Raw genomic sequence first — 27,007 nt, forward strand, 5'->3', positions numbered from 1 at the left:
TTTGTATTAGGCCTATTTTCCACTAAAAACAGCTCAAATAGTTAAGTTTGCCCCCCCTCCCAGCCCATGGCCCCCCCCATATATTCGGCTCAAGCTCCGCCACTGTCCATCACTACTAACTAACATGCCATTGGACTGTCAAAATTTGGCATGTTTGCTACGATGAGGTGCAATGCGGACTGCCATTGTCTCCTCCATCACACACGAGGTGACACCCTAGTCGACAGATCCGAACTGATCGAAGTTTGATCCGCTGCTTGCCATGACGGAGAAGGCCGAAACCGCCGGAGGTGAGCTCGAGTAGCGGAGGGAAATGAGTGGGAGTGGAGTGAAATGGCTAGGGTTTGCTACGATGAGCGGATGGAAACGAATATAAATCGGATCGGGTGGGCTAGCATGGGCCGGATCCGACGTGCCAGGCTTGCCTGGACGCCTCATATCCGTCTTATTTTTTGGTTAGATATGAGGGATGCCGGTCAGCTCGGATGCATGAGACTCGTTTAAGGCGTTCGTCCGAGTCGAAAAAAAATGACCTTGATGAGACGTAGGACGACGTGATGCCACGGCGGAGAAACGGGAAGAAGCGCTCAATCTCACCGCCTCCCGTCCCACACGATAGTGCGTGGCGTATTGCCGTTCTCACATGGTGGATGTTGCTTTCGTTCTCAGGCTTTCATCTCCTTTGAAGTTAAAAAAATAAAACAAAAAAGGGAACAGCATGATTCGACGAGACGCTTCCTACAGAGGCCATATGTTTCTCGGGAGGTCGCTTTCAGAGCTCGGCATTGTCGTTGCCTTCGCCGTGTCCACTAGCGACATATGGAGAAGAAAAGAATCCTCGTGACTTTTGGATCCATGAACTCACTTAATTTGGTACGTACGTACGTGCGTATATATTGGAATCGTCTCGTCTTGCTGCTCCTGTTTTGCGAGCGATCCAGAGGCTTTGCTTGCTTTGGTTGCAACTTAACCCAACTTGTGTCGAAATTCAGCGCCAAATATTATTTTTGCTCATACTGCCTGTTTATCCTTATATTATCTTTGTTGGACAGGAATGATGTGTTGCAGTTTTATTGATGGCCGTGCTACACATCAACCGGCGGATCTTTTTAAAAGATCTATCGCCTCGTGAGCCGTCCGATTGTACGAGGTGAATCGTTCGTTCTTCTTCTCTAATTTCCTGGAACAATGCTCTTGTTGCAAAAAAATTTCTTTTTTTAATTTTTTGCAACAAGATTCATATTACAAAATATTTTCTTCTTTAATTTTCTGCAACAAAATCCCTGCTGCAAAATATTCTCTTTTCTAGTTTTCTGCAACAAGACCCTTGCTGCAAAACTTCTTCTTCTCTATTTTTCTGCAACAAGACCCTTGTTGTAAAACCTCCGTTGCAGCAGGACCCAACATCTCTAGCCTCTTCTATGTATTCCTTCAACAAGACTGTCATTGCGAAAACTTGCAAGAATTCCGACATCTGCGACTGAGAGAGCACCCCGTGGTCTCTGCAACTCCCCCATTTTTGCAGCAGAGGAAGGACGCAAGTGACCGCCACCTATGTGGTGGGGTTGCAGCAGCGTGCTTGTTGAAACCAACCCATGACCTCTATGGATTGGTCCACTGAAACCACAATCAACGCGGCCTAAGAGCTCTGGCAAATTTTTCAAGGTTGAGAATACCCAAACCACCCAAATTGGTAGGTCTGCATATCAATTCCCAATTGACCTTGCATTGGGCACCTGTTACCTTATCCATAGCTGCCCACAAGAAGGCTCTTTGTATCTTAGTGACATCTTCGTTGGTTCCGGTTGGCACGTCCAGGGCGGTGAGGTAGTAAATGGCTTTGGGTGGATAGCACTGACTTGACAAGAGCGGAACAACCAGCTATGTTGATGTTTCTACCTTGCCAAGGTGGTAGCTTACCCGCCACATTGCCCACCGAGAATTGACAACCGTACCTCTTCAGGCTGTGAGTGGACAGAGGCAAACCCAAAAAACGCGAAGGGAAGCCTATACGGGTGACTCGGGAAACCTTGCAGAATGTCAGCAAGGTCAATGTTCGCGCACAAGATCTCTCTCCCAACGATTGGCTCAGCTGTAAAATCATTACGTAGGGCAAGGCGGTTTATATTACATTTGCAACTATAAGGATGTTTGCGATTACATTGGCTAATAAATCTTGTGGATCCACATTTCACCACTTGACTAGCTAGAACATGATGCTTCCATAGGACAATGATTAATAAAACATGATCAAAATTACAGCATAAGACTGCCATTGCTGGACCCATAGAATTACCCCCTTTGCTACATCACCTCGGCCACAGTCAATGCAGTCCGATTCAACCACAAAAAAGTCCATGTAGGAGTGCCAGAGCTTCTGCTAATGTCTTCAACAGACCACATTTAGCTCCCTCCCGATCCCGACTCCTCATAGATCATTATAGGCTCTAAATCTGCTGATGCATTTGAGGCGGCGAACCAAGATGCAATTGCTTTCACTTACTAAAATGCATAATCTGGGAACTAAGAGTTGCTGGTTTCGACAAACTCAGTTGCCACTTGAGTATCACATATATGTAGGCTCCAAATCAGTTCAAACTTACTGAGAGGTCCAGAAACTCAGGCAGTCAAACTGACAGAAAGGTGCAATATTCACATGAATAATCACAGAAAAGGCCAATTGTAAGCTGCTGTACCACCACAAATAAAGCAGATGAAATGCATCAGAAAGAAGCAAATAAGAAAACAGGATGACACAACAGCTGCAGACAATTCAGGGCTCACTTATTTTATTATCATGGTTCAGCAAAGCTGCAGCACAACAGCAGCACACCAGCAAAAGTTTGAGATACAACCGAGCATACAGTGCATCACAGTACCGTAGAAACATAGACACTACCAAGACGACAGACACAGCCGAGACACCACCAACAGAGGACACGAAGATAAAGACTTGTGAACCCTAGAGACAGAAGCAGCTCCAGGGCCAGGCACTTCACTGGCCACCACGGAGACGAAGCACCAAGTGAAGGGTGGACTCCTTCTGGATGTTGTAGTCTGCTAGGGTGCGGCCATCCTCAAGCTGCTTACCAGCAAAGATCAGGCGCTGCTAGTCCGGGGGAATGCCCTCCTTGTCCTGGATCTTGGCCTTCACGTTGTCGATGGTGTCAGATGACTCCACCTCCAAGGTGATGGTCTTGCCAGTGAGGGTCTTCACAAAGATTTGCATGCCACCACAGAGGCGGAGGACAAGGTGGAGGGTGGACTCCTTCTGGATGTTGTAGTCAGCCAGGGTGCGACCGTCCTCCAGCTGCTTGCCAGCGAAGATGAGGCGCTGCTGGTCTGGGGGAACGCCCTCCTTATCCTGGATCTTGGCCTTGACGTTGTCGATCGTGTCCGAGGACTCAACCTCCAGGGTGATGGTCTTCCCGGTGAGAGTCTTCACGATGATCTGCATGCCACCACGAAGCCTAAGAACCAAGTGAAGGGTGGACTCCTTCTGGATGTTGTAGTCAGCTAGGGTGCAGCCATCCTCAAGCTGCTTGCCAGCAAAGATGAGACGCTGCTGGTCCGGAGGGATGCCCTCCTTGTCCTGGATCTTGGCCTTGACGTTATCGATGGTGTCCGAGGACTCAACTGTCACGCCCCCCTCTCCTGCTGCACCTACAGGCGAGACGGCGGATAGCAAGGCACCTCTGGTGCGACTACGGGAGGAGAACAACAAGGGCCCATGTGCAGAGGATGAAGACTAGTCTTCAGTTAGGTGAGTGTGTATGTACGGTGGGTCCCAGGACTATCAGGGTTATATGTGTGCGTGAGGCCAGAGGCCGGGGTCAGCTGGTATTCTGAAATTCAGTTTAACTTTGTACTCTCTCTCTTGCTGAACAAGTCCCTCACCTGTCCTTCATCCACCTCGATCCCCTTTCTCTTCCCGATCTCCCTCTAGCTCTTCTGGTCCGATCCGACGAGGGTCGTGACAACTTGGTATCAAAGACTCGTACGAGCCGCCGCCGCACCTCACTCCCTCGATCTGGCCGTAAAATCCACCGCGAAAGGTGTTGGGTTGCTCCGGCGATCCGACGCAAAATCCTGAGCGGGGTAGGATTGATTTGGGGTGGCCACGACGGCACCGTCGTCGACTCCGTCGGCCCAGACCAAGTTCGTGCTCCAAGCCATGGAGGGAGTACAGAAAACCTTGGAGGAATTACTCGCCAAATTTTCATTGCTCTCGACCGAGGTGCAGCAACTGAGCACTCAAGTGGCCGATTTCGGCGAGGGATTGGATGCGGTCAAGCGAAGATAGGCAACGGACGCGGCGGCACGGGCGGCTCCTTCGTCCTCCACCACGCATCCCGCCGTGTTGTTGGTCAACAAGGGACCCCCACTCCTCAATGTTCCATCTCGCCCACCGTTTGTTCCTGTTCGTCACAACGAGCACCAGGAACGCCATGTCTCGCCACCGCAGTCACCGCGCCCCAATTATTGTCACAAGCCGCCGAAGCATGACTTCCCTCGGTTCAGTGGTGATGCCCCGCGCCTCTGGTTTGACCTCTGCCACACCTATTTTGAGTTGTATCAGACACCGCCGGAGCATTGGGTCAGTACGGCCGTGCTCTACATGGATGGTCATGCAGCACTTTGGTGTCAGGCGTACAAGCATACACATGGTCTGGGTGATTGGCTCACATTCATGGAAGCAGTTCAAGCATAATTTGGGCAAGACGAAATCGATGCTCTGCTGCATCCCCTCCATCACCTTAGACAGACCTGCACTGTTGCTGAATACAGACTCTCCTTCGAGGCAATTATGTACCACCTAATCGCTCTGGACCCATCCTTGAATCAGAAATTCTTTGTCTCACAGTTTATCATCGGTCTACGGGATGAGGTCCGCACAGGAGTGCGCCAGCACGCGCCGACAAGCATTTCCAGAGCAGCGGAACTTGCCCAGATACAGGAGGAAGAATCTGAACACTGCAAGCCGCGAGGTTGTCCACCAGTATATACTCGCGCCATCCCTCTGTCACCAGTGCCCACAATGGCTCCTGGACTAGTACAACCATGCATTGATGGTGCTAAGCGCGACCCGGATGATTTTGGCCACGAACGGCAACTGCGGGAATTTAGGCGAGCCAATGGCCAATGTTTTAAGTGCGAAGACAAATATTCCCGCGAGCACAGGTGTAACAAGGTGGGTCAACTTCTGACCATTGAGGTTGGAGATCATGGTAAGCTTCTGTCGGATGACGCCATACGTGCTCTTGAGCTGCTGGATGAGAATGCAGAAGAAGAAGCAATTTGCTGTCAAATTTCCGTGCATGCCGTAGTAGGAACAGAGTCATCAGGTACAATGAGGTTACGAGCATTAGTTGGCAATTAGGTCATGTTGTTGCTGGTGGATTCAGGCTGTACCCACACATTCGTCAATTCAGCGTTTGCAGAGCGGGTGGGCTGTACAATTCAGGACGTCGATTCTGTCACAGTGAGGGTAGCAAACGGAGAAACCCTGCAGTCCAAGCAACAAGTATCTCAATTACAGTGGTGGTGTCAGGGGCACACTTTCAGCACTGATATGCGGTTGCTTGAGCTCGGCGCTTATGATGCAGTTTTGGGAGTCGATTGGCTCGCTCAGTTCAGTCCAATGAACTGCCATTGGGGACTCAAGACAATGGAATTTAGACACGCTCATATGAACATCAAGCTGCAAGGTGTGCGTACTCCGACAGAGCCGACATTGACAGAGATACGTGCTGATCAGTTGACTAAGTGGATTCAAGGAAATGAAGTGTGGGCATTGGCAGTATTGCATCCTGAGCACACACCATCATTATCTGATGATCACATACCCCCACAGTTGCAAGCTATCTTGGATGAATATGCCGACATTTTTCAGGAACCAACCACATTACCACCCCACCGTGAGTTTGATCACGCTATTCATCTCAAGCCCGGCTCCTCTCCACCCAATGTCCGACCGTACCGTTACTCGCCACTCCAGAAGGATGAAATTGAGCGTTAGGTTGCAGAGATGCTGAAAGCTGGCCTCATCACGACGAGCATCAGTCCCTTTGCTGCACTTGTCTTGCTAGTGAAGAAGAAAGACGGTACTTGGCGTTTCTGTATTGATTATCACCGGCTCAATGACATTACCATCAAGAACAAGTTCCCACTGCCTGTCATTGATGATCTTCTTGATGAACTGGCTGGTGCAAAGTATTTCTCCAAAATTGATTTGCGGGTAGGCTACCATCAAATACGAATGCGCCCAGAAGATGAACCAAAAACGGCATTCAAAACTCACCATGGTCACTTCCAATTTTGTGTGATGCCCTTCGGGGTGACAAATGGCCCACCCATCAATGCTTGATGAATTCTGTCCTTGCACCAGGCACACACAAGTATGTCATCGTTTTCCTGGATGACATCTTGACTTACAGTCCATCATTTGATGAGCATCTACTGCACCTACGACAAGTGTTTGCTCTGTTGCGTCAGCATCAACTCTATGCGAAGTTATCCAAGTGTTCATTCGCTCATACATCAATCAGTTATTTGGGTCATGTAATATCCGCAGAGGGGGTGGCCATGGAAACAGATAAGACTGATTCTATTCAACACTGGCCACAACCGTCTTCCCCGACTGAATTAAGGGCGTTTCTGGGCCTCACTGGTTAGTACCGTAAATTTGTCAGGAACTACAACATTATCACCAAACCACTGACATCTCTTTGAGCAAGAAGGGTTTTGTTTGGACTGATGCAGCAACAACAACTTTTCTGAAACTGAAACAGGCCATGGTAACAACACCAGTGCTCGCCCTGCCTAATTTTTCCTTGCCATTTACTGTGGAAACGGATGCATGTGACACCGGGATTGGAGCAGTATTATGTCAACAGGGCCTGCTACCTCTTGAGCACTGCATTGGATTTCCCCGAAGAGGAGAGGATGATGCAGCAAAGTAGCGTAAGTATTTCCCTCAGTTTTTGAGAACCAAGGTATCAATCCAGTAGGAGGCTACGCGCGAGTCCCTCGTACCTACACAAAAACAATAGCTCAACGCAACCAACGCGCTTAGGGGTTGTCAATCCCTTCACGGTCACTTACGAAAGTGAGATCTGATAGAGATGTTAAATAATATTTTTGGTATAGAGATGCAAAGTAAAAAGTAAAAGGCAAAGTAAAAGCAAAGCAATAATAAAGTGATGGAGATTGATATGATGAGAAAGAGACCCGGGGGCCATAGGTTTCACTAGTGGCTTCTCTCAAGAGCATAAGTATTCTACGGTGGGTGAACAAATTACTGTTGAGTAATTGACAGAATTGAGCATAGTTATGAGAATATCTAGGTATGATCATGTATATAGGCATCACGTCCGAGACAAGTAGACCGGCTCCTGCCTGCATCTACTACTATTACTCCACTCATCGACCGCTATCCAACATGCATCGAGAGTATTAAGTTAAAAACAGAGTAACGCCTTAAGCAAGATGACATGATGTAGAGGGATAGTTTCATGCAATATGATAAAAAAAACCATCTTGTTATCCTCGATGGCAACAATGCAATACGTGTCTTGCTGCCCCTTCTGTCACTGGGAAAGGACACCGCAAGATTGAACCCAAAGCTAAGCACTTCTCCCATGGCAAGAAAAACCAATCTAGTAGGCCAAACCAAACTGATAATTCGAAGAGACTTGCAAAGATAATCAATCATACATAAAAGAATTCAGAGAAGATTCAAATATTATTCATAGATAGATTTGACCATAAACCCACAATTCATCGGTCTCAACAAACACACCGCAAAAAGAAGATTACATCGAATAGATCTCCACGAGAGAGGGGGAGAACATTGTATTGAGATCCAAAAAGAGAGAAGAAGCCATCTAGCTACTAACTATGGACCCGTAGGTCTGAACTAAACTACTCACACTTCATCGGAGGGGCTTGGATGATGATGTAGAATCCCTCCGTGATCGATTCCCCTTCCGCGAAGCTCCGGAACAGGCCCCAAGATGGGATCTCGTGGATACAGAAAGTTACAGCGGTGGAATTAGGTTTTTGGCTCCGTCCCCGATCGTTTGGGGGTACGTAGGTATATATAGGAAGGAGTACGTCGGTGGAGCTTCGAGGGGCCCACGAGGTAGGGAGGCGTGCCCTAGGGGGGCCCTCCACCCTCGTGACCGCCTCGTGGCTTTCTTGACGGAGGGTCCAAGTCTCCTGGGTGTTATCTGATGAGAAAATCACGTTCCCGAAGGTTTCATTCTGTTTGGACTCCGTTTGATATTCTGTTTCTCCGAATCACTGAAATAGGCAAAAAACAACAATTCTGGGCTGGGCCTCCGGTTAATAGGTTAGTCCCAAAAATAATATAAAAGTGGAAAATAAAGCCCAATATGGTCCAAAACAGTAGATAATATAGCATGGAGCAATCAAAAATTATAGATACGTTGGAGACGTATCAATCATCACCAAGCTTAATTCCTGCTCGTCCTCGAGTAGGTAAATGATAAAAAGAGAATTTTTGATGCGGAGTGCTACTTGGCATAATTTTAATGTAATTCTTCTTAATTGTGGTATGAATATTCAGACCCGAAAGATTCAATACAAAAGTTCATATTGACATAAAAATGATAATACTTCAAGCATACTAACTAAGCAATTATGTCTTCTCAAAATAACATGGCCAAAGAAAGTTCATCCCTACAAAATCATATAGTTTAGTCATGTTTCATTTTCGTCACACAAGAATGCTCTCATCATGCACAACCCCGATGACAAGCCAAGCAATTGTTTCATACTTTAGTAATCTCAAACCTATAAACTTTCACGCAATATATGAGCGCGGGCCATGGACATAGCACTATGGGTGGAATAGAATATAATGAGGGGGGTTATGTGGAGAAGACAAAAAAGGAGAAAGTCTCACATCAACGAGGCTAATCAATGGGCTATGGAGATGCCCACCGATTGATGTTAATGCAAGGAGTAGGGATTGCCATGCAACGGATGCACTAGAGCTATAAATGTATGAAAGCTCAACAAAAGAAACTAGTGGGTGTGCATCCAACTTGCTTGCTCACGAAGACCTAGGGCACTTGAGGAGGCCCATTGTTGGAATATACAAGCCAAGTTCTATAATGAAAAATTCCCACTAGTATATGAAAGTGATAACATGAGAGACTCTCTACTATGAAGATCATGGTGCTACTTTGAAGCACAAGTGTGGTAAAAGGATAGTAACATTGTCCCTTCTCTCTTTTTCTCTCATTTTTTGGGCCTTCTTTTTTTATGGCCTTTTGATAACCCACAAGTATAGGGGATTGCAACAGCTTTCGAGAGTAGAGTATTCAACCCAAATTTATTGATTCGACACAAGGGGAGCCAAAGAATATTCTCAAGTATTAGCAGCTGAGTTGTCAATTCAACCACACCTGGAAACTTAGTATCTGCAGCAAAGTGTTTAGTAGAAAAGTAATATGATAGTGGTGGTAGCGGCAACAAAAGTAAAGACAACAAAAGTAATGTTTTTGGTATTTTGTAGTGATTGTAACAGTAGCAGCGGGAAAGTAAATAAGCGTAAACCAGTATATGGAAAGCTCATAGGCACCAGATCAGTGATGGATAATTATGCCGGATGCGGTTCATCATGTAACAGTCATAACATTGGGTGACACAGAACTAGCTCCAATTCATCTATGTAATGTAGGCATTTATTTCGTATATTGTCATACATGCTTATGGAAAAGAACTTGCATGACATCTTTTGTCCTACCCTCCCGTGGCAGCGGGGTCCTATTGGAAACTAAGGGATATTAAGGCCTCCTTTTAATAGAGAACCGGAACAAAGCATTAGCACATAGTGAATACATGAACTCCTCAAACTATGGTCATCACCGGGAGTGGTCCCGATTATTGTCACTTCGGGGTTGCCGGATCATAACACATAGTAGGTGACTATAGACTTGCAAGATAGGATCAAGAACTCACATATATTCATGAAAACATTATAGGTTCAGATCTGAAATCATGCCACTCGGGCCCTAGTGACAAGCATTAAGCATAGCAAAGTCATAGCAACATCAATCTCAGAACATAATGGATACTAGGGATCAAACCCTAACAAAACTAACTCGATTACATGATAAATCTCATCCAACCCATCATCGTCCAGCAAGCCTACGATGGAATTACTCACGCACGGCGGTGAGCATCATGAAATTGGTGATGGAGGATGGTTGATGATGACGACGGCGACGAATCCCCCTCTCCGGAGCCCCGAACGGACTCCAGATCAGCCCTCCCGAGAGGTTTTAGGGCTTGGCGGCGGCTCCTTATCGTAAAACGCAATGATTTCTTCTCTCTGATTTTTTTCTCTCCGAAAGCAAATATATAGAGTTGGAGTTGGCATCGGAGGGCATCCAGGGGGCCCACGAGGTAGGGGGTGTGCCCTAGGGGGGGGCGCGCCCCACCCCCACCCATGTGGGCCCCTTGGTCTTCATCTTTGGCAAGGATTTTTTATTATTTTTTCTAAGATGTTCCGTGGAGTTTCAGGTCATTTCGAGAATATTTGTTTTCTGCACATAAAACAACACCATGGCGATTCTGCTGAAAACAGCGTCAGTCCGGGTTAGTTCCATTCAAATCATACAAGTTAGAGTCCAAAACAAGGGCAAAAGTGTTTGGAAATGTAGATACGACGGAGACGTATCAACTCCCCCAAGCTTAAACCCTTGATTGTCCTCAAGAAATTCAGTTGACAAACTGAAAGAAAGAAAAACTTTTACAAACTCTGTTTGCTCTTGTTGTTGTAACTATGTCAAGCCAGCATTCAAGTTTTCAGCATAGATCATAACTAACCACATTTGCAATAATTCTCAGGTCTCATAATTACTCATATCAATAGCATAATCAACTAGCAAGTCATAATAATAAACCTCGGATGACAACACTTTCTCAAAACAATCATAATATGATATAACAAGATGGTATCTCGCTAGCCCTTTCTAAGACCGCAAAACATAAATGCAGAGCACCTTTAAAGATCAAGGACTGACTAGACATTGTAATTCATGGTAAAAGAGATCCAATCATAGTCATACCCAATATCAATTAACAGCGATGAATGCAAATGACGGTTGTGCTCTCCAGCTAGTGCTTTTTAATAAGAGGGTGATGACTCAACATAAAAGTAAATGGATAGGCCCTTCGCAGAGGGAAGCATGGATTTGTAGAGGTGCCAGAGCTCGGTTTTGAAATAGAGATAAATTGTATTTTGAGCGGTATACTTTCATTGTCAACGTAACAACTAAGAGATGGCGATATCTTCCATGCTAAACACATTATAGGCGGTTCCCAAACAGAATGGTAAAGTTTATACCCCCCCCTCCACCAACAAGCATCAATCCATGGTTGCTCGAAACAACGAGTGCCTCCAACATACATCAGGTCCCAGGGGGAGTTTTGTTTGCAATTAATTTTGATTTAGTTTGCATAAAGCATGGGACTGGGCATCCCGGTGACCAGCCATTTTCTCGTGAGTGAGGAGCGGAGTCCACTCCTCTTGAGAATAACCCGCCTAACACGGAAGATAAGGACAGCCTTGGTTGATACATGAGCTATTCGAGCATACAAAACATAATGTTTATTTGAAGGTTTAGAGTTTGGCACATACAAATTTACTTGGAACGGCAGGTAGATACCGCATATAGGAAGGTATAGTGGACTCATCTAGAATAACTTTGGGGTTTAAGGGATTGGATGCACAAGCAGTATTCCCGCTTAGTACAAGTGAAGTCTAGCAAAAGACTGGGAAGCGACCAACTATAGAGCGACAACAACCATGTACATGCATTAAAATTAATAAACATTGGATGCAAGCATGGGTAGGATATAATCCGCCATGAACATAAATATTGTGAAGGCTATGTTGATTTTGTTTCACCTACATGCATGAACATGTGCCAAGTCAAGTCACTTAAATCATTCAAAGGAGGATACCACTCCATCATACCACATCATAATCATCTCAATAACATGTTGGCACTCAAGGTAAACCATTATAACTCATAGCTAATCAAGCATGGCACAAGCAATTATGATCTCTAATTGTCATTGCAAACATGTTTATTCATAATAAGCTAAATCAAGAATGAGGGACTCATCATATTTACAAAAACAAAAGAGGTCGAGTTCATACCAGCTTTTCTCATCTCAGTCAGTCCATCATATATCATCATAATTGCCTTTCACTTGCACGACCGAACGGTGTGAATAATAATAAGAGTGTACGTGCATTGGACTAAGCTAGAGTCTGCGAGCATTCAATAAACAGGAGAAGACAAGGCAATATGGGCTCTTGGTTAAATCAACAATAATGCATATAAGAGCCACTTCAACAATTTAATTATGGTCTTCTCCTACTGCCCCCCAAAGAAAAGAAATAAAACTATTTACACGGGAAAGCTCCCAACAAGCAAAAGAAGAACGGGAAATATTTTTGGGGTTTCTTTTTAATTATTGCTACTATAGCAGAAAAATAAACTACTACTAATTTTTTTTGGTTTTTCTTAAGGTTTAGCAAACACACAAGAAGAAACCAGGAAAAAGAAAATAAACTAGGATGGATATTACAGTGAAAAAGTATGAGCACCGACATCTAGCAATGAGTGTGTGTGAACATAAATGTAATGTCGGTGAGAAATACGTACTCCCCCAAGCTTAGGCTTTTGGCCTAAGTTGGTCTATGGCCACGGCTGGCCTGACGGATATCCATAATAACAGTTGTTGGGGTCATACTGTGATGAGGAAGAATAGTTGGGATCATACTGATGTGCAGCGGTTATCGCCTGCTGAGCTGCAGCGTGGAGTCGAGCTGCCTCCGCTCTCCTCTCGTACTCTTCTGCCTCCTCTCTGGTAATAGCATATCTTCTTTTTGTATGTGAATCAAAGAAGGCAGGAGCAGGGAGAGTAATAAGGAAAACACGTCGTTTATCAAAAATTAAACGATATAAGAGAGGTTATTCAGGCCTCTCGACAAACTGGTGCGAATCCATAGATTCATAATCTAAATATGCAAGAGGCAACTCCGTATCACCCTCACAAATGTCTATCTCAAGAAAATCAGCTAAGCGGGTTGCATAAATTCCTCCAAAGAAATCTCCATTATGTCTATTATGATGCAACCTACGAGCTACAATGGCTCCCATATGATAAGATTGGTCTCCTAACACAGCACTCCTAAGAATGCTAAGATCAGGGACACACATGTGACATACTTCGTTCTTAGCATTTATGCATCTACCGATGAAAAGAGCAAAATAATGTATAGCAGGAAAGTGAATGCTCCCTATGGTAGTCTGCGTTATATCTCTAGATTCCCCCACAGTTATACTAGCAAGAAAGTTTCTAAATTCAGATTTAGGGGGATCCCTAACATTACCCCGTGATGGAAGTTTGCAAGCAGAAGTGAAATCCTCTAAGTCCATGGTATAAGATTTGTCATAGAGATCAAACATGACAGAAGGGGAATTACGCGAAGATGAATACTCAAACCTCCTCACAAAGGAACTTGTGGGATCATGATACTGGGGGCATTTGTTAGCCTCAAAATCCTTAAGACCGACATTGCACAAATATGCTTTGAATTCTTCTTTAATTCCCGCATGGTCCATAAAATTTTCTGACGACCATTCGAAAGGCCGTACTGGAGCGTCTCTTGGTGGATCCTTGTCAGCATCACGCATAGCAATCCTGGGTCCTTGCTTCTTAGAGGAACCACCTTGGAACATCTTCCTAAGCATATTGTTTTTCTCTGATTTTTTTTAAATTTTTAGTAACTTCAAACAAAAGTAAACCAACTTCAATAATATTGATAGCAACTACTCCTACAAGTGCCTAGAGCCTATATCAAGCACTAGAACTACTTGGAACCATATAAATTTGACATGCAAGCTCAAGAACATGGTCACCTATGCAGCAAAAATTTGCAAAGAATAAAGCACTAGAACAAAAACTAATTGGACCAATGGAGGAGTCACGTACCAAGGAACAATCTCCCCAAGCAGTTTTGCGAGAGGTGCTTTGAGCAAGGAGATCGAAAATCACAGCAAAAGTGGCTGGAACTCGTGCTTGAGTTGGTTTTTCGGGTTTGTGTGAGACAGAGGAAGAAGATGGGTGCTGGGATAAGTGGAGGAGGGCCACCGTGGGCCCACGAGGCAGGGGGCGCGCCCTAGAGGGGGGGGGGGGGCGCCCACCACCCTCGTGGCCAGGTGGCAGCTCCTCCCGCGGTAATTTTTGCACAGTAAATCCTCAAATATTCCCGAAAAAATCATATTAAATTGGCATGTCATTCTGAGGACTTTTATTTTCGTGATATTTTTATGTTGCACGGATAAGTCAGGAAACAGACAGAAAAATACTATTTTTACTTTATTTAATATAAATAACATAAAGTATAGAGAGGGTACAGAAGGTTGTGCTTCTAGTTTCATCCATCTCATGCTCATCAAAAAGAATCCACTAACAAGGTTGATCAAGTCTTGTTAACAAACTCATTCGATAATCATGAAACCGGAGAAATTTCGAATAACACTAAGTTACCTCAACGGGGATATGCACATCCCCTATAATAAGTATATCATATTTCTTTTTGACAGTAGGAAGAGGAAATTCAAAACCTCCAAATTAATCGATGGAATTTTTCCAATAGAGTTGATACTATGAACTTGAGGTTGTTTCCTCGGAAAGTGTATCGTATGCTCATTACCATTAACATGAAAAGTGACATTGCCTTTGTTGCAATCAATAACAGCCCCTGCAGTATTAAGAAAAGGTCTTCCAAGAATAATAGACATACTATCATCCTCGAGAATATCAAGTATAACAAAGTCCGTTAAAATAGTAACGTTTGCAACCACAACAGGCACATCCTCACAAATACCGACAGGTATAGCAGTTGATTTATCAGCCATTTGCAAAGATATTTCAGTAGGTGTCAGCTTATTCAAGTCAAGTCTATGATATAAAGAGAGAGGCATAACACTAACACCGGCTCCAAGATCACATAAAGCAGTTTTAATATAATTTCTTTTAATGGAGCAAGGTATAGTAGGTACTCCGGGGTCTCCAAGTTTCTTTGGTATTCCACCCTTCAAAGTATAATTAGCAAGCATGGTGGAAATCTCAGCTTCCAGTATCTTTCTTTTATTAGTAATGATATCCTTTGTATATTTAGCATAAGGATTTGTTTTGAGCACATCAGTTAATCGCATACGCAAAAAGATAGGCCTAATCATTTCAGCAAAGCGCTCAAAATCCTCATCATCCTTTTTCTTGGATGGTTTCGGAGGAAAAGGCATGGGTTTCTGAACCCAAGGTTCCCTTTCTTTACCATGTTTCCTAGCAACAAAGTTTCTTTTATCATAACGTTGATTCTTTGATTGTGGGTTATCAAGATCAACAACAGGTTCAACTTCTACATCATTGTCATTACTAGGTTGAGCATCATCATGAACATCATCATTAATATTTTCATTAGGTTCATGTTCATTACCAGATTGTGTTTCAGCATCAGACATAGATATATCATTTGGATTATCAAGTGGTTCAGCAATAGGTTCACTAGAAGTTTGCACAGTTCTATCATTTTTCTTCTTCTTCTTTTTAGAGGAACTAGGAACATCAATATTATTTCTTTGAGAATCTTGCTCGATTCTCTTAGGGTGGCCTTCAGGATACAAAGGTTCCTGAGTCATTCTACCAGTTCTAGTAGCCACTCTAACAACATAATCATTTTTCTTACTATTCATTTCATCAAGCACTTATTTTTGAGCCTTAAGTACTTGTTCTACTTGAGTGGTAACCATAGAAGCATGTTTGCTAACAAGTTTAAGTTCACCTTTAATATTAGCCATATAATCACCCAAGCGTCTAATCATATAAGCTTTTCTTTTAATTATGTACCAAAATAAGCATTGAAGTCATCTTGCTTAAACATAAAGTTATCAAACTCATCCAAGCACTAACTAGCAATTTTAGTAGGAGGGACTTCAGCTTTATCATATCTATAAAGAGAATTTACCTTTACTACCTGTGTCGGGATATCGGGATGAGGAGGTTCTTCAGTAAATAAAGAATTAAGATCATATGTTTCTTCAACAGGCGATGAATTAATACCATGTATTTCTTCAATAGGAGGTAAATTCTTAACATCTTCAGCTTTAATACCTTTTTCTTTCATAGATTTCTTTGCCTCTTGCATATCCTCAGGACTGAGAAATAGAACACCTCTCTTCTTCGGAATTGGTTTAGGAATAGGCTCAGTAATTGGAGCAGGAGCTGGCTCAGGAGGTGCCCAATTATTTTCATTTGTCAACATATTATTCAATAGGATTTCAGCTTCATCCGATGTTCTTTCCCTGAAAAGAGAACCAGCACAACTATCCAGGTAATATCTGGAAGCATCGGTTAGTCCATTATAAAAGATATCAAGTATTTCAAGTTTCTTAAGAGGATGATCAGGCAAAGCATTAAGTAACTTGAGAAGCCTCCCCCAAGCTTGTGGGAGACTCTCTTCTTTAATTTGCATGAAGTTGTATATTTCCCTCAAAGCATATTGTTTCTTATGAGCATGGAAATATTTAGCAGAGAAGTAATAAATCATATCCTGAGGACTACGCACACAACCAGGATCAAGAGAATTAAACCATATCTTAGCATCACCCTTTAATGAGAACGGAAATATTTTGAGTATATAAAAGTAACGCGATCTCTCATCATTAGTGAACAGGGCAGCTATATCATTTAACTTAGTAAGATGTGCCACAACAGTTTCAGATTCATAGCCATAAAATGGATCAGATTCAACCAAAGTAATTATATCAGGATCAACAGAGAATTCATAATCCTTATCAGGAACACATATAGGTGAAGTAGCAAAATCAGGGTCGGGTTTCATTTTATCTCTAAGTGATTCTTTGTTCCATTTAACTAATAACCTCTTAAGCTCATATCTATCTTTGCAAGCTAAAATAGTGGCAGAAGATTCCATATCAAAAAGATAACCCTCAGGAATAACAGGCATATTTTCATCATCACTATCATCATCGTATTCAGATTCAATAATTTCTTTTGGATAGATAACCCTCAGGAAGCAGGTGTAGGTGTCGCAAAATTACTCATAACAGAAGGTGAATCAAGTGCAGAGCTAGATGGCAGTTCCTTACCTCCCCTCGTAGTTGAGGGATAGATCTTGGTTTTGGATCTCTCAAGTTCTTCATAGTGTCTAGCAGATATAAATCCCAAGTGACTCAAAGAATAGAGCTATGCTCCCCGGCAACGTCGCCAGAAATTTGTCTTGATAACCCACAAGTATAGGGGATCGCAACAGCTTTCGAGGGTAGAGTATTCAACCCAAATTTATTGATTCGACACAAGGGGAGCCAAAGAATATTCTCAAGTATTAGTAGCTGAGTTGTCAATTCAACCACACCTGGAAACTTAGTATCTGCAGCAAAGTGTTTAGTAGCAAAGTAATATGATAGTGGTGGTAGCGGCAACAAAAGTAAAGATAACAAAAGTAATGTTTTTGGTATTTTGTAGTGATTGTAACAGTAGCAGCGAGAAAGTAAATAAGCGTAAACCAGTATATGGAAAGCTCGTAGGCACCGGATCAGTGATGGATAATTATGCCGGATGCGGTTCATCATGTAACAGTCATAACCTTGGGTGACACAGAACTAGCTCCAATTCATCTATGTAATGTAGGCATGTATTCCGTATATAGTCATACGTGCTTATAGAAAAGAACTTGCATGACATCTTTTGTCCTACCCTCCCGTGGCAGCGGGGTCCTATTGGAAACTAAGGGATATTAAGGCCTCCTTTTAATAGAGAACCGGAACAAAGCATTAGCACATAGTGAATACATGAACTCCTCAAACTATGGTCATCACCGGGAGTGGTCCCGATTATTGTCACTTCGGGGTTGCCGGATCATAACACATAGTAGGTGACTATAGACTTGCAAGATAGGATCAAGAACTCACATATATTCATGAAAACATTATAGGTTCAGATCTGAAATCATGGCACTCGGGCCCTAATGACAAGCATTAAGCATAGCAAAGTCATAGCAACATCAATCTCAGAACATAATGGATACTAGGGATCAAACCCTAACAAAACTAACTCGATTACATGATAAATCTCATCCAACCCATCACCGTCCAGCAAGCCTACGATGGAATTACTCACGCACGGCGGTGAGCATCATGAAATTGGTGATGGAGGATGGTTGATGATAACGACGGCGATGAATCCCCCTCTCCAGAGCCCCGAACGGACTCCAGATCAGCCCTCCCGAGAGGTTTTAGGGCTTGGCGGCGGCTCCATATCGTAAAACGTGATGATTTCTTCTCTCTGATTTTTTTCTCTCCGAAAGCAAATATATAGAGTTGGAGTTGGCGTCGGAGGGCATCCAGGGGGCCCACGAGGTAGGCGGCGCGCCCTGGGGGGGGCGCCCTGGGGGGGGGGCGCCCCCCACCCTCGTGAGAAGGGTGTGGGCCCCCTAGTCTTCATCTTTGGTGAGGATTTTTTATTATTTTTTCGAAGATGTTCCATGGAGTTTCAGGTCATTCCGAGAATATTTGTTTTCTGCACATAAAACAACACCATGGCAATTCTGCTGAAAATAGCGTCAGTCCGGGTTAGTTCCATTCAAATCATACAAGTTAGAGTCCAAAACAAGGGCAAAAGTGTTTGGAAAAGTAGATACGACGGAGATGTATCACCTTTCTCTTTTGTTTGGGCCTTCTCTTTTTATGGCCTTTCTCTCTTTATTTATTTATTCCTGACTTGGGACAATGCTCTAATAATGATGATCATCACACTTCTATTTATTTACAACTCAATGATTACAACTCGATACTAGAACAAAGATGACTCTATATGAATGCCTCCGGCGGTGTACCGGGATATGCAATGAACCAAGAGTGACATGTATGAAAGAATTATGAATGGTGGCTTTGCCACAAATACTATGTCAATTACATGATCATGCTAAGCAATATGACAATGATGAATGTGTCATGATGAACGGAATGATGGAAAGTTGCATGGCAATATATCTCGGAATGGCTATGGAAATGCCATAATAGGTAGGTATGGTGGCTGTTTTGAGGAAGATATAAGGAGGTTTATGTGTGAAAGAGCATATCATATCACGGGGTTTGGATGCACCGGCGAAGTTTGCGCCAACTCTCAATGTGATAAAGGGCAATGCACGGTATCGAAGAGGCTAGCAAGGATGGAAGGGTGAGAGTGCGTATAATCCATGGACTCAACATTAGTCATAAAGAACTCCCATACTTATTGCAAAAATCTACAAGTCATCAAAAACCTCGGTACTACGCACATGCTCCTAGGGGGATAGATTGGTAGGAAAAGACCATTGCTCATCCCCGACCGCCACTCATAAGGAAGACAATCAAATAACACCTCATGTTTCAAATTTGTTGCATAACGTTTACCATACGTGCATGCTACGGGACTTACAAACTTCAACACAAGTATTTCTCAATTTCACAACTACTCAACTAGCATGACTTTGATATTATTACCTCCACATCTCAAAACAATCATCAAGCATCAAACTTTTCTTAGTATTCAACACACTCATAAGAAAGTTTTATTGTTAATCTTGCATACCAAGCATATTAGGATTTTAAGCAAATTACCATGCTATTAAGACTCTCAAAATAATCTAAGTGAAGCATGAGATATCAATAGTTTCTATAAAACAAATCCACCACCATGCTCTAAAAGATATAAGTGAAGCACTAGAGCACAACTATAAAGCTCAAAAGATATAAGTGAAGCACATAGAGTATTCTATCAAATTCCAAATTATGTATGGCTCTCTCAAAAGGTGTGTACAGCAAGGATGATTGTGGTAGACTAACAAGCAAAGACTCAAATCATAAAATACACTCCAAGCAAAACACATATCATCTGGTGAATAAAAATATAGCTCCAAATAAAGTTACCGATAGAAGTAGACGAAAGAGGGGATGCCTTCCGGGGCATCCCCAAGCTTTGGCTTTTAGGTGTCCTTAGATTATCTTGGGGGTGACATGGTCATCCCCAAGCTTAGGTTCTTGCCACTCCTTGTTCCATAATCCATCAAATATTTACCCAAAACTTGAAAACTTCACAACACAAAACTTAAAGTAGAAAATCTCGTGAGCTCCGTTAGCGAAAGAAAACAAAAGACCACTTCAAGGTACTGTAATGAACTCATTCTTTATTTATATTGGTTTTAAACCTACTGTATTCCACCTTCTCTATAGTTTATAAATTATTTTACTAGCCATAGATTCATTAAAATAAGCAAACAACACACGAAAAACAGAATCTGTCAAAAACAGAACAGTCTGTAGTAATCTGTAGCTAGCGCAAGATCTGGAACCCCAAAAATTCTAAAATAATTTTATGGACGTGAGGAATTTATCTATTAACCATCTGCAAAAATAATTAACTAAATATCACTTTCCAAATAAAAATTAGAGCAGTTCTCGTGAGCGCTAAAGTTTCTGTTTTTTACAGTTCAACAAGACTTTCCCCAAGTCTTCCCAACGGTTCTACTTGGCACAAACACTAATTAAACACAAAAAACACAACAAAAACAGAGGCTAGATAAATTATTTATTACTAAAAAGGAGCAAAAAGCAAGGAATAAAAATAAAATTGGGTTGCCTCCCAACAAGCGCTATCGTTTAACGCCCCTAGCTAGGCGTAACAAGCAAGGATAGATCTAGGTATTGCCATCTTTGGTAGGTAATCCATAAGTGGCTCTCATGATAGATTCATATGGAAATTTTATTTTCTTTCTAGGGAAGTGTTCCATGCCCTTTTTTAATGGAAATTCAAATCTAATATTCCCTTCCTTCATATCAATAATCGCACCAACCGTTCTAAGGAAAGGTCTACCGAGAATAATAGGGCAAGAAGGATTACAATCTATATCAAGAACGATAAAATCTACGGGCACATAATTCCTATTTGCAATAATAATAACATCATTAATTCTTCCCATAGGTTTCTTAATAGTGGAATCCGCAAGATGCAAGTTTAGAGAGCAATAATCAAAATCACGAAAATCTAGCAAATCACACAAAGTTTTGGGAATAGTAGAGACACTAGCACCCAAATCACACAAAGCATAAAACTCATAATCTTTAATTTTAATTTTAATAGTAGGTTCCCACTCATCATAAAGCTTTCTAGGGATAGAAACTTTCAACTCAAGTTTTTCTTCATAAGTTTGCATCAAGGCATCAACGATATGTTCGGTAAAGGCTTTATTTTGACTATAAGCATGAGGAGAATTTAGCAAGGATTGCAACAAGGAAATACAATAAATTAAAGAGCAATTTTCATAATTAAATTCCTTAAAATCCAATATAGTGGGTTTAGCAACATCTAAGGTTTTATTTCTTTTAATCCCACTTTTATCAATTTCATCATCAAGATCTAAATACTCTGAATTCTTAGAACGCCTTCTAGGTAAGGGTGGATCATATTCAGTTTTATCAAGATTTATATTGCAAAACAAAGATTTAATAGGGGAAACATTAATAACTTTTAGATCTTCATCTTGATTTTCATAGGAATCCGGTTTAGCGGCCATCTTATTGACTAAGGTAGCTTGCATATCCGAAATTTCAGCAGTTAATTTTTCAAGACAAGCAATTTGGGATCTTATACCATCAAATTCTTTAGACATATCATCGAGCTCTTTATTCATAAAATTCATGAAACTTTTTTGTTCCTTAAGCTCATTTCTAAAGAAATTATTATGCTCAAATTGCAAAACCATGAACTTCCCGACGTTGTTTTCGATCTCCTCTAACCTTTTAAGGTGAAGATCGCCAAATCTATGTAGAGCCATCGCGACAAACAAGCAATCCAACACACGAGCAAACAAAAAGCAAACGGGCAAAAAGAAGCAAATAGAGAAAGAGAGGGAGGATAGAGAGAGAGAGGGCGAATAAAACAGCAAGGGTGAAGTGGGGGAGAGGAAAACGAGAGGCAAATGGCAAATAATGTAATGCGGGAAATAGGGATTGTGATGGGTACTTGGTATGTTGACTTTTGCGCAGACTCCCCGGCAATGGCGCCAGAAATTCTTCTTGCTACCTCTTGAGCACTGCGTTGGATTTCCCCGAAGAGGAGAGGATGATGCAGCAAAGTAGCGTAAGTATTTCCCTCAATTTTTGAGAACCAAGGTATCAATCCAGTAGGAGGCTACGCGCGAGTCCCTCGTACCTACACAAAAACAATAGCTCAACGCAACCAACGCGCTTAGGGGTTGTCAATCCCATCACGGTCACTTACGAAAGTGAGATCTGATAGAGATGATAAATAATATTTTTGGTATTTTTGGTATAGAGATGCTAAGTAAAAAGTAAAAGGCAAAGTAAAAGCAAAGCAATAATAAAGTGATGGAGATTGATATGATGAGAAAGAGACCCGGGGGCCATAGGTTTCACTAGTGGCTTCTCTCAAGAGCATAAGTATTCTACGGTGGGTGAACAAATTACTGTTGAGCAATTGACAGAATTGAGCATAGTTATGAGAATATCTAAGTATGATCATGTATATAGGCATCATGTCCGAGACAAGTAGACCGACTCCTGCCTGCATCTACTACTATTACTCCACTCATCGACCCCTACCCAGCATGCATCTAGAGTATTAAGGTAAAAACAGAGTAACGCCTTAAGCAAGATGACATGATGTAGAGGGATAGTTTCATGCAATATGATAAAAAACCCATCTTGTTATCCTCGATGACAACAATACAATACATGCCTTGCTGCCCCTTTTGTCACTGGGAAAGGACACCGCAAGATTGAACCCAAAGCTAAGAACTTCTCCCATGACAAGAAAAACCAATCTAGTAGGCCAAACCAAACTGATAATTCGAAGAGACTTGCAAAGATAACCAATCATACATAAAAGAATTCAAAGAAGATTCAAATATTATTCATAGATAGACTTGATCATAAACCCACAATTCATCGTTCTCAACAAACACACTGCAAAAAGAAGATTACATCAAATAGATCTCCACGAGAGAGGGGGAGAACATTGTATTGAGATCCAAAAAGGGAGAAGAAGCCATCTAGCTACTAACTATGGACCCGTAGGTCTGAAGTAAACTACTCACACTTCATCGGAGGGGCTTGGATGATGATGTAGAATCCCTCCGTGATCGATTCCCCTTCCGGCGGAGCTCCGGAACAGGCCCCAAGATGGGATCTCGTGGATACAGAAAGTTACGGTGGTGGAATTAAGTTTTTGGCTCCGTCCCCGATCATTTGGGGGTACGTAGGTATATATAGGAAGAAGGAGTACGTCGGTGGAGCTTCGAGGGGCCCACGAGGTAGGGAGGCATGCCCTAGGGGGGCCCTCCACCCTCATGACCGCCTCGTGGCTTTGTTGACGGAGGGTCCAAGTCTCCTGGGTGTTATCTGATGAGAAAATCACGTTCCCGAAGGTTTCATTTTGTTTGGGCTCCGTTTGATATTCTGTTTCTCCGAATCACTGAGATAGGCAAAAAACAACAATTCTGGGCTGGGCCTCCGGTTAATAGGTTAGTCCCAAAAATAATATAAAAGTGGAAAATAAAGCCCAATATGGTCCAAAACAGTAGATAATATAGCATGGAGCAATCAAAAATTATAGATACGTTGGAGTCATATCAGGGCCACCCGACCGCTTTCCTCAGTCGCGCGCTCGGTGTAAACAATCCGAAACTCTCTGTTTACGAGAAGGAATTCCTTGCAGTAATGCTAGCCATTGATTGCTGGCGCCCCTACCTACAGCGAGGCTAGTTCACTATTCTAACAGATCACAAAAGTCTCTGCACGCTCGGGGAACAGCAGCTTGGCTCAGAAGTTCAGCGCAAGGCCATGGCCAAGTTGGGAGGTCTCTAGTTTAAATTCAAATACATACAAGGCGTTGACAACAGCGCAGTTGATTCCTTGTCCTGTGTCAGCCATTTGTTCATGGTGACAACATCATCCACTTGTCAGCCTTCCTGGATACAAGAGGTGCGTAATTCCTATCAAACTGACGCCAAAGCAACCGAGTTACTCCAAGCATTGATTGTTCGTAGTCCGGATGATCATGGTCACAAACTGGATAGGGGTATGATCAAGTACAAAGGCCGTTTATGGATTGGTGGCAATGCTGCATTAGAAACAAAATTAATCAGTGAGTTACACTCAGTAGCAGTGGGAGGTCACTCAGGGATCCGACACACTTATCTCAGATTGAACAATCTGTTTTATTGGCCTGGGATGAAACTGCAGGTGGAAGAATTTGTGAAGCAGTGTGGTCTATCAACACGTGAAACATGAGCACATGCATCGCTCGGGCACTCTGCAACCTTTACCAATACCTGCTCGTGCTTGGGGTGACGTCACAATGGAGCTAATCAAAGGTCTGCCGCGGTCAGAGGGCGCATATGTTATCCTCGTGGTGGTGGATCATTTGACTAAATATGCGCATTTCATGGCGCCGCATCACCCTTTCACAGCTCCACAGGTGGCTCGAGTTTTCCTCGACAACATCGTCAAGCTGCACGGGTTGCCAGACTCAATCATCTCTGACCGCGACAAGATTTTCACGAGCGCTTTTTGGAGGGAATTGTTCACGCTCGTTGGCACCAAGCTGCTCTACACCACGGCCTATCATCCTCAAACGGATGGGCAGAGTGAGCGTGTCAACCAGTGCCTGGAGCATTACTTACGTTGTGCCGTCCACGATACGCCGTGCCGCTGGAAGCGCTGGCTACCCATGGTGGAATTCTGGAACAACTCCAGCCATCACAGTGCTCTTGGGTGCATGCCATTCAAGGCCCTCTATGGCGTGGAACCCAATTTTGGAGCTTTCCTGAATCTGTTCACCGTCAAGACACCGGAATCCATCCTGGAACTGGCCGCCGAGCATCAACAATTTACTGACATGTTGAAAGCACACCTCCTGCGTGCCCAACAACGGATGAAGCATCACGCGGACCGCAAACGCATAGAAGGGGGAATTCACAGTGGGGGAGCAAGTCCTTTTGAAATTGCAGCCGTATGTGCAGTCCTCCGTCGTCAGCCGACCATGCCCCAAACTTGCTTATAAGTTCTTTGGCCCCTCAAGATCATCAGTCGGGTGGGACTGACAGCCTACAAGCTCAAATTGCCACCGGAAAGCAAAATTCACCCTGTTTTCCATGTGTCACAGCTCAAGCCATTCACGGCGGACTACTCTCCAGTCTTTAATCAGCTATCGTCTCCACCTGATCTCACAATTGGAGATTTGGTGCTGCAAGCCATCTTGGAGCGCCATCTGGTAAAGAAGGGAAACACGGCGATTCCGTAGGTCCTGGTTCACCGGCACACCTTGTCGCCGACGAGCACAACGTGCGAGAACTACAATGTCCTGCAACAGCGTTTCCCGGACATGGATCTCGTCGCGGGAGCTCCTTTCCAAGGAGGGGCAAATGTCACGCCCCCCTCTCCTGCTGCACCTACAGGCGAGACAACGGACAGCAAGGCACCTCTGGTGCGACTACGGGAGGAGAGCAACAAGGGCCCATGTGCAGAGGATGAAGACTAGTCTTCAGTTAGGTGAGTGTGTATGTCCGGTGGGCCCCAGGACTATCAGGGTTATATGTGTGCGTGAGGCCAGAGGCCGGGGTCAGCTGGTATTATGAAATTCAGTTTAACTCTGTACTCTCTCTCTTGCTGAACAAGTCCCTCACCTGTCCTTCGTCTACCTCGATCCCCTTTCTCTTCCCTGATCTCCCTCTACCTCTTCTGGTCCGATCCGATGAGGGTCGTGACATCAACCCCTAAGGTGATGGTCTTGTCGGTGAGGGTCTTCACAAAGATCTGCATGCCACCACGGAGCCTTAGCACCAAGTGGAGGGTGGACTCCTTCTGGATGTCGTAGTCAGCCAGGGTGCAGCCATCCTCGAGCTGCTTGCCAGCAAAGATGAGACGCTGCTGGTCCGGAGGGATGCCCTCCTTGTCCTGGATCTTAGCCTTGACGTTGTGGATGGTGTCCGAGGACTCGACCTCGAGGGTGATGGTCTTGCCGGTGAGGCTCTTCACAAAGATCTGCATCTGTAAATACAAAACATAGCAGAGTAAGGCACTGTACAAGGGAAATCTGCAGTATATAGTCTAGTTTTACAGAACAAAGTGGTTAATTTCAGAACAAGCTAGTTAAGTCATGGAAGAATCAACTGTAGTATGTTTGCACCCACATGTATATAAGAGTTGAATCGAATGACTACGCTAACAAATAGCTAAAGGCCAAACGACTAAGTTACCAAATTCAGGTGTATCCCTTGCAGATCAGGCATATGTGCCAATATGAGGGCAACAACATCAGGAATCTACGAGAATACCCCGACGATTTATCAACAACTAGCAGAATTAGCTGACTACTAATACATAGATATATAGACCAAAACAACAGCAATTGCATCCCAATCGGAAGATCCACTCGAAAATCCAGGCAAAATCGGGAGAGATTCAACTACAATCGAGCCTAACCAACCTCGACTAACAAAACCAGCCGCAATAAGATCTACTCCAAACTACTGATAGGAATCGAGGGGAACCAGGAATAATAATCGATCCTAACAATGATCACAGAGCATGAACATTAGGGGACGGCGGAGAAATCGGAGACTCGCATACCTTGAGGATGAGGAGAGAGCCTTGGCTTCGCTTTGATCGGAGGAGATTTCCCGGTGAGATCGGAGGGGGGACTGGATTGTATCGGATGTGTGGAGGAGAGACGGGAGGGGCTGGAATTTATGGACGGCTGGGACGGGAGGGAGAGAAGGAAGAAGCGCTACGGCACCGGCCGCAGGGCGGATAGGAAGAGGAGGGAGAGGTGGTCGCGGAGTCCGTCCCCCACCACGCAAGAAAGCCAGGAT

General features: G+C 43.6%; 1 pseudogene across 1 annotated transcript in view; it reads right to left on the reverse strand.

Annotated features, from left to right (window-relative positions):
- Positions 1–26,183, reverse strand: part of LOC123148993 (polyubiquitin-C-like) — a 32,592-nt pseudogene extending 6,409 nt beyond the window's left edge. The window contains exons 1-2 of the transcript XR_006474303.1: positions 25,902–26,183; positions 2,993–3,631 (exon numbers count right to left, since the gene is read on the reverse strand). The product of XR_006474303.1 is annotated as a polyubiquitin-C-like (transcript). The remainder of the gene's footprint in view (positions 1–2,992; positions 3,632–25,901) is intronic.
- Between the last annotated feature and the right edge of the window lie 824 nt (positions 26,184–27,007).

The sequence above is a fragment of the Triticum aestivum genome, chromosome 7A (genome assembly GCF_018294505.1).
Source record: "Triticum aestivum cultivar Chinese Spring chromosome 7A, IWGSC CS RefSeq v2.1, whole genome shotgun sequence".
NCBI lineage: Eukaryota > Viridiplantae > Streptophyta > Magnoliopsida > Poales > Poaceae > Triticum > Triticum aestivum.